Source organism: Malus sylvestris, chromosome 8 (genome assembly GCF_916048215.2).
Source record: "Malus sylvestris chromosome 8, drMalSylv7.2, whole genome shotgun sequence".
In the NCBI taxonomy this organism is placed as follows: Eukaryota; Viridiplantae; Streptophyta; class Magnoliopsida; order Rosales; family Rosaceae; genus Malus; species Malus sylvestris.
Window position 1 is genome coordinate 16,729,870 of NC_062267.1, and position 9,799 is coordinate 16,739,668.

The window sequence follows — 9,799 nt, forward strand, 5'->3', positions numbered from 1 at the left end:
GATGAGTAGGATGAGTATGCTCAGCACAAATCCCACATGATTCTGCATTCTTTGAAAACATATTCACCACAGCATCTAATTTCCTTGATAATGCAGCCACCTCGTTAGATGAACTTACTTCATATACAGAATTCTGAGTTAACTCTCTACTATCCCATTGAGATGAATTTGCAGCCACATTCTCAATGATAGTAGTAGTTTGCTCTGGTTCTTTACCCAATATATTTCCATCAGCTGCAACATCCAATCTATGTCGACATTCATCACTCAAGTGTTGGTAGAAGTATAAAATTAGTTATCGTGGTAAGAACTGATGGTGTGGACAACTAATTATCAAATCTTTAAATCTCTGCCATGCTTGAAAAAGTGGTTCTCCCTTGTTCTGCTTAAAGTGAAATATGTGATCCCTCAACCTCTGAGTTCTAGATTGAGTGTAAAATTTTTGAATGAACTTACTAGAAAGTTGAGTCCAATAGGTAATTGATCTCGCTGGCAGAGTCTTGAACCAAGTTCTAGCATCACCCGTGAGAGAAAAAGGGAAAACCTTTAGGCGAATGAACTCATCGGAGACTCCTTTAATATTCTGTGTCCCACAAATATCCAGAAAGTTATCTACATGTTCACTAGCATCTTGATTCTCGTCATAAGAAAACTTAGGCAACATGTTAATAACATAATCTTTGATCTCATAAGAAGTAGCATCAAGTTCAGGATAAACTATGCATGATTGTCTAGAGGAAAACTGTGGCATAGAGAAATCTTGAATGGTTCGAGGTGCACCTTCGTTATTGCCGTTTGCAGCCATCTCTTCTTGTTCTTGCTCCTCCTTTGCCTTCTCTTCTATCTGTTCTCTTTGTTCCTTGCGAATTTGCCTGAGTTTTCGTTCAATCTCTGGTTCGAATTCTACAAGTTGCCCTTCTGAGGAACGAGTATCGATCATTCACCTACAAAGTACCAAAGTATGATTTCAGTAATATTCTTGCAGAGGTGTCGCAAAGAATTTGATGATGGGTATGTTGGAAATATGCCCTGGAAGTAACCTTTCAGGACAAATGAATGGATGTATAGATGATTCTTATACATCAAATGGCAAAGACACGAATTAGGACTATCTCAATAAACGATATATGTCTTAAATAGTGTATCCATGGACGATGGATCGATTGAAGAAGTAATCTAATGATGTTAGACTACAGAGACCTTCTTCACATAACCATAATGTCCAAAAGGTTCCTGGTCCTTGGATTGTCGGAGGGATACTGACAATGCTTAGACCGGTACATACTGTGTCTGCTTCAAATGGAAGGATGGAAAGTCTCATCCCATTCGTGTTGTGACACTAAGACAAGTATGTAGGTGCTCATTAAGGGAATGAGTTCACTGAACACAATCGAACGAGAGTACTTGCATGGAGGTCTACTCACATGTCAAGCAAGTAACTCTAATGGTTGGAATAATGTAAGTAGTCTTTTGACCTGAGGCATCGTCGTTGTCTTGTGGCTAAGTACTTAATCTTTGATTATGTCAAAGTCATCCCATCCGCGGGTGTCCACGACATGATTGGGGTTAAGCCACTTAGTCATGAAGGCAAGTGTATGCGCAACAAGGGATCTCTAATCTTCGATAAGAGAGGAAGAATACTCTAAGATATGATTCGGGAATCTTCGGCAGAAGTATCGAGCGTAATAAAGGAAAGCGTTCCTATACGACTCAATTGAATCATATAAGAAGGAATAATCACATTAGGGGTTTGACATAATATATCCATACCCTAGTAATGTGATTGAGAGTATTGTTTTAGAGAAGGATTGAATTACATTGTAATTCCAACTGAATAGGTTCTCCGAATAAACTTCTACATTAGCTTGGGTAGCTATGACATATGGTTAGATGTCACTCATAGCTTGTGAGTTCTTCTAGATGATTAAATGTAGTCATCAAAGAAGAAAGGTGAATTAAAAGGAAGTTTTAATTCACTAAGTGATTGGATAAAATATAATCAATTGGATTGGTGCCAATCACCTCGCTGCCTTGCTAATTAGAACCTAAAAGATTGTTCACCAATACACTATTTAGTGAGTAATTAATGGATGATGGAAACAATTAATTGGATTAATTAAGTGTTGTGATTAATTTAGAAAGTCTAAAGAAATCATAAAAGCGATAAAGATCGTTTTGGGCTTAAAGAAACGTTCGGGTTTAATTGGGCCCATTGGGCCTAAACCCATTGGGCTTTTATTCAAGCATTGGATGACTTGAAATAAATGAAAGCCCAAAGCCCAAACAACACAAAGAGGGCCGGCCACTTTAGGTGGAAAGGGTGAGATATTTAGTCAAGTTGTTGACTAGGTTTCTTTTGTCTATATAAGGAACTTTATAGAGATATTGTTTATTAGGGTTTTTGTGTGTTTAAAACAACAAAGAGGCAAAAGAAATATCTCTCTAAAACACATCAAAGGCCGGCCACCTTGGGGTGATTTTACTAACACATCTTTCACCCTTTGGTTATTCCTTCATCCTTCTCACTACACTAGTGGGTGAGGATCTTTAAAGGTTTTCAACTTTGGAAATTTGAAGAGAACCTAGGAGCACTCATTCTTTCAAAGTGGAGGAGGCAAGGAGGGAGGCTAGGCTCAAGGATTTCAAGGAGCAAAGGGCTTGGAGGTGGTCCATCCTTGGTCTTAAATCTAGATCAAGAGGTATAAGACTAAACCTTCACTTTGTTCTTGGTTCTCTAAAAAATTTTTTGATGCATTATATATAAACCTATGAACCTTGAAGGGGATTTGCATGACTATTGCTTTGATATTATTTGATAAATGCTTCCGTTGCTCATGTATATAAATTTTGAATTGTATATGCATGCTAGTCATTTAGAAATCCCATACTTGAATTGTAAGACACTCACACATCATTTTAAAGCTAGAAAATAGAAACCTTGTCACTTTTGTTTTTGGGTTTGAAAAATCACCAAGAATACACAAATCTTGAAAAAGTGTTCATGGTTTTGTTGTTGGTGTTCATAGTTTGGTTTTGGGTGAAAATGGTTTTATTTGGTTTTCATGCATAGTTTTATGGTTTTGGATGATGTCCTTACCATCCATAACCATATTAAAACTTATAAAACCCTAGACTTGTCTAGGAGATTTCCATCACTTTTTCATTAAAGCCTTTTAATGCCAAAACCAAGTGACAAGTAAATTTGGAATTTTCTACCTTGCATTGAATTAAAGCATGTGGGTGAGACTACCCATCCCCCCATTAAGTGGCCGGCCTTCCCTAGTGGATTTCCCACTTGTGGGGCTTTTTGTAATTTAGAAAAAAATATTTTATACTTTTGAGTATTTACGGTTTGACCCTTAACTTTTTCATATTTGCATTTAAGCCCCTACTAACTAGAAAGTTAAAATATTTGATTTTAATTTTGTTAGTTGTTTAAACTCATAATACTATTATACCCATATGCACTAAATCTAAATGTTTATGTTGCATTCCATTATGATTATTTAAATGTGTTTAAGTAGTTATAAAATGGGTGACTATGGACTTATGCCTTAAACGATAATTGAGCTATGAGATAAGGCGCTAAAATCAAATTGTTTGAACCTTGGGAATGTGTTTTAATTACTGTTTAATTGGACCTTGTCACGTTTGACGTTAATCTATCTCTCCCCTTTTAGTATATGTAATTTATAGGAATTTGTACAAATCGGTTTGTAATTCTTATTACTTCTTAATCTCTATTCGTTAGTTGATTCCCTCTAGTGCTAGACTAGAGTTTCTTTAACTATTGGTAAGGAGACATAACTAAAAGAGGGTTTTGACATGAGATTAAAGATTAAATGGGTCCAATGCCCTAATTAGCAATGAATGATTGTCTTTCATTTCTAATGGCTCAATGAAAATGTTTTAATTGGATTGATAAGCACGTAATTAAATTGACACAACCTCCCCGAGTTTATATTCAACAATGTTGGCTCGTTGTTGCAATAACCTAATAAGTCTATGGTCATCCAAGAGCCTAAGATAACTATAAAGTCCAATTTCAAAGGAATGCAAAAACCTTAGTAGTATTAGTTACTTCCAATATTTGAAAAATTCGTTTTTGATATTGATTTGTTTTTCTTAAAACAAATAGTGGGAGTATCATATGCTACTAAACTATAATGAATACAATTAGTAGTTATATATATCTCCAATATTTTGAAAAATGTTTTGATATTGATTTGTTTTATGAAAACGAATAGTGGGGATATTATATGCTACTAAATTCATTAAACTTTGGACTAGTAGTTGTAATAGGACATTATTTATTTGAATGTGATTAAATAAATAAAATAGATGAGACCTTAAAATCCCTCAACCAACATACAATATTAAGTTGAAAGCGTAAGAGTGCTTTGAACACTTTTTCGTGGCCTTCCACCGTGGTAGGCTCCAATCGTTTATGACTTGTACACTGCCTTCACCCTATAATGGGGGAGTGCAAAGTGCATGCTTATATTCAGGAGGAGTTTATTTAAAACATTTGATGAGGTGAGGTAGGCAACGAGTGTGGCCAACATCGTATAATCGTGAGGTCATGCTTGAACCCCTATCTAAACCGGCATGGTGGGAAAGAACTTAACTAAGAGAAATGGTGCCAACATCGTATAATCGTGAGGCATTGTTCTCTAGAGGCCAAAAAGATGGGTAATCACAAGAGGTTGTTGTGAATGGGTAAGTGTACCCTCTCATTATTATTTTTGCTAGCCAACATCGTATAATCGTGAGGTGGGCTTGGTAATAGTGAGCCTCCCATAACCCGCTAGGAGCTTTCTTTGAAATCTCCCGGATTCCATCTTGTGGGATATGGAATTTGCCAAAAATGGTGGGTGGTGTCATTCGGTTTAAAGACCCGAATCGTTTGACTTAATCAACAATCAAACTAATTATTTTATTGTTTATGTATTTAGATATGGTTGGAAGCACACTCGCGAAAATACTCAACAAACATTGCCTAGAGGGGCACAATTTCCCATCATGGTATCGTAATGTCAAGATTCTCCTAACATTGGAGAAGATTGTCTACGTACTAGACAAGGCTCCACCTCACATACCTCTCGCCCCTGGGGCTACTGAGGATGAGCGTGCTAAGTTTGACAAGCACGTTGAGGATGACACACAAGCCAAGTGCTATCTGTTGGCTTCCATGAATGAGGAGCTACAAAGACAGCACGAGGGCATGGACAGTGCATCTTCCATAATACTCCATCTTACGAAGTTATATGGTGAAGGGACGCGCAACCGTCGCTTTAGCACTGTCTGTGAGCTTGTGAAGATCAAGATGGTCAAGGGGGCTCCAGTACACCAACATGTACTGAAGATGATAGGATTCATTGAACAATTGGAGAACCTTGGTACTCCACTTGACGGGGAATTGGCCCAGGATTTTATATTGGCTTCTCTTTCTGATTCATTTGCGCAGTTCGTAATGAACTACAATATGAATAAGATGGATAGTACTCTCTCTGAGTTACTAAATATGTTAGTAATTGCTGAGAAGACTATGAAGAAAGAGAACGTTGTAGGGACTTCTGCATTAGCCTACAACAAGCCATCCTCTTCCAAGTCTAAGCCGCAAGGCAAAGGCAAAGGGAAGGAGAAGAAGTCACCCACTCTTAAGCCTAAAGGATGAGTGAAGAAAAAGAAGGCAATGGAGCCCAAGGGGACTTGCCACCACTGTGGAAAGGAGGGGCATTGGAAGAGGAATTGCAGGTTATACCTTGCAACTCTTAAGGACAAGCCACAAGGTATGGTTTATGTTCTTATCTTCAATTCTAAATGTTAGATCTTCTAAATATTTATATTTGATATAAAGGGCTAATCACTTGTATAATTGTATATAGGTGGAGGAGCCAAGTAGAAGAGGAACAAGCAAGGAAAAGTGTGGAGAAGAGTTCGGCCACCATGTTTTTTGCTTACTACTTAGGAAGTTTGTTAGGCATTTAAAGATAGTCTTTAAACTTTCTTATTATGATAAGAACTTATTATGTGGCTTCATATGATGGAAGACCACTATTAGTGCCTAAATGTATAAAGGTATTTAAATTAGTCTCTAAATGTATAGAGCTAATACTTTTTGTATTAAACATTATGAATGTTTGAATTATCATATTAATGTAATGTGAAGAATGCCTTTTCAATATACTATTTCCTTAAAGTAGTGTTATGAATTGAAAATTGTCTTGTTGTATCCTAGATGAGATACAAGAATTATATCACTTATTGTAATGTGATAACCAAACTTTAGATTTATCAATTATGGATAGATCTCACATGTAGGACATAAAAGGATACAATGAATCTTTAGATTTGGTTCCATTTGTCTACCTATGAGTTCTATATGAATTGACAAAAGTCTAGAGAATCCTTTCTTGATGAAAAGGAAGATCACATTATAATGATATAAGTAATAAGAAAAACGTTTCTTATATGGTTATCACCTGAAACACAATGATCAAGATCACTCTTGATTCAATTAGTAGTTTTGAACAACTAATTGGGCATTCTTTAAAAGGTTTTAAAATGTCAATTGTGTTAGTGATTAAACCAAGAAAGAAGTGTCTAAATCTATAAAATGTTTAAAGACTTTAGTCACTTAATAACAAGACACTAACTTAGTGAAGATTGAAACAAATGAGCTTGAAAGGTTTTTTAAGCTACTACACAATGTCTTCTACCAATATAATCCACTTTTATACATTTTGAATGTATGAAATGATTTCTCATTAAAGTCATGAGAAATAGTGGGAGGTGTGAAAATGGATATAAACTTGAATATGATTGGTTTATAGTTGTTTAAAGGATAATAGTACTTGACTATTATTAAGAGTTTGTAATTTTAATTGTTAAAGGACTCAAGCTCTTCAAACGTTAAAATTCTATGTTGTGTGACATTCTAAAGAATAGTCTTTGAATGTTGGTTTCGTCAACCTAGCATAAAATGGTTATATGTTGGGAGTTGTCCATCATTCTCTTTTAAGAGAACAAGCTAAATAACTAAGCATATGGACAAGTTGATGAAACAAAAGGGAATAGTTTCAAAATGAGTCACAACATATGGTTTAACAACAAGACAATCCAAATTCAACATCTCATGTAACAATATTGCTCTATGTAGTTTTGATAAAGAATTATATCAACCACCTAGAATGAATGGTTGAGTTGTTATCCTTAGTAGGAGCCATGCTTCCACTAAAGACTTGGATAATTCTTATATGACTACATTAAAGGTCTTAGTATGACTAAAACTTAAAGTATGATGTATGACACCATATAATTTAAATGAATAGACTTGATAAAGCAAGTCACACATTTCATGGAATTACTTGAGAAGGAATTCTTTTGTGTATGATTCATTTAAAGTTAATGGGAGCAATATGCATTCAAATCAAGAAAAATATAATTGTTATTTTTGAATGAATGCTAAGTTACAACAAGGCCAGTGGGAGTGATGTCATAATTTGAGCAACAAGATATGAATAAAGTCTATTTGATAGACTTGATAAAACATAGATGTTACTCGAAAAATGACAAAACATGACACGGTCAATTTTGAAGTATAGACTTGAAATTGGACTTATTGATATAGCAAGGCTATCTCAATAATGTTATATGGGAATTAAATCTCAAATGTTGTAGATTTAAGAAAGCATTTTCCTATGTGATAGGAAGTCACTTTCATAACCCTTATAATGAATGTGTCATAAAATCACAAAAGGGACACATGTATTGACTTGTGAAGTAGATATCCAAAGGTGAAGAACCAAAAGGGTTGTCACTTTAAGATATTACTAAATCCCAGGATCAGAACCAAAGCAACTGAAAGAGTATTATTGCCTTTAAGAAAGAAACATCAGAGTGGGACTCTGGAAGCGTGCATTCACTTAGGTTGTTAACCAAAGTGAAAATAACCCATTTTAACAAATGGAACTTCATATTGGATGAAGTACTAATCATATAAATGAATTGTTAGTATTGTACTACAATGGTCTTAATGTTGGAGCAAAGTTTGTATAAAGTATACAAACGAAATATATGTCGATATATAGTTTTAGAAACTGCTTCAAAAGGTGTTTTGAATGGAAGGGGTTCTTTTAGAACCAATGATTGAATCCAAACCATAAGGTCGTTAGTAGGATACTACAACGGAATGGGGCGATAGCTCAAGCCATGGAATCAAGGTCTCATCAAAGTATTCGAACACAATAAAGAGACATCATCAAATGTTTTTTGGAAACATTTGATAAGTAAATCCCTTTTAAATAATAAAAGGGATTAATACATAACCAAGTTAACCTACGAGCATAAGCTCTCTCAACAAGATGTATAAGATACGCTAGTGATTGACTTTAGTGCAAGTGGGAGATTGTTGGAAATATGCCCTGAAAGTCAATCTTTGGAAGTAACCTTTCAGGACAAATGAATGGATGTATAGATGATTCTTATACATCAAATGGCAAAGACACGAATTAGGACTATCTCAATAAACGATATATGTCTTAAATAGTGTATCCATGGACGATGGATCGATTGAAGAAGTAATCTAATGATGTTAGACTACAGAGACCTTCTTCACATAACCATAATGTCCAAAAGGTTCCTGGTCATTGGATTGTCGGAGGGATACTGACAATGCTTAGACTGGTACATACTGTGTCTGCTTCAAATGGAAGGATGGAAAGTCTCATCCCATTCGTGTTGTGACACTAAGACAAGTATGTAAGTGCTCATTAAGGGAACGAGTTCACTGAACACAATCGAACGAGAGTACTTGCATGGAGGTCTACTCACATGTCAAGCAAGTAACTCTAATGGTTAGAATAATGTAAGTAGTCTTTTGACCTGAGGCATCGTCGTTGTCTTGTGGCTAAGTACTTAATCTTTGATTATGTCAAAGTCATCCCATCCGCGGGTGTCCACGGCATGATTGGGGTTAAGCCACTTAGTCATGAAGGCAAGTGTATGCGCAACAAGGGATCTCTAATCTTCGATAAGAGAGGAAGAATACTCTAAGATATGATTCGGGAATCTTCGGCCGAAGTATCGAGCGTAATAAAGGAAAGCGTTCCTATACGACTCAATTGAATCATATAAGAAGGAATAATCACATTAGGGGTTTGACATAATATATCCATACCCTAGTAATGTGATTGAGAGTATTGTTTTAGAGAAGGATTGAATTACATTGTAATTCCAACTGAATAGGTTCTCCGAATAAACTTCTACATTAGCTTGGGTAGCTATGACATATGGTTAGATGTCACTCATAGCTTGTGAGTTCTTCTAGATGATTAAATGTAGTCATCAAAGAAGAAAGGTGAATTAAAAGGAAGTTTGAATTCACTAAGTGATTGGATAAAATATAATCAATTGGATTGGTGCCAATCACCTCACTGCCTTGCTAATTAGAACCTAAAAGATTGTTCACCAATACACTATTTAGTGAGTAATTAATGGATGATGGAAACAATTAATTGGATTAATTAAGTGTTGTGATTAATTTAGAAAGTCTAAAGAAATCATAAAAGCGATAAAGATCGTTTGGGCTTAAAGAAACGTTCGGGTTTAATTGGGCCCATTGGGCCTAAACCCATTGGGCTTTTATTCAAGCATTGGATGACTTGAAATAAATGAAAGCCCAAAGCCCAAACAACACAAAGAGGGCCGGCCACTTTAGGTGGAAAGGGTCAGATATTTAGTCAAGTTGTTGACTAGGTTTCTTTTGTCTATATAAGGAACTTTATAGAGATATTGT

General features: G+C 35.5%; 1 pseudogene; it reads left to right on the forward strand.

Annotated features, from left to right (window-relative positions):
- Positions 1–308: 308 nt before the first annotated feature.
- Positions 309–415, forward strand: LOC126633624 (small nucleolar RNA R71; annotated as a pseudogene).
- The last annotated feature ends 9,384 nt before the right edge of the window (positions 416–9,799 follow it).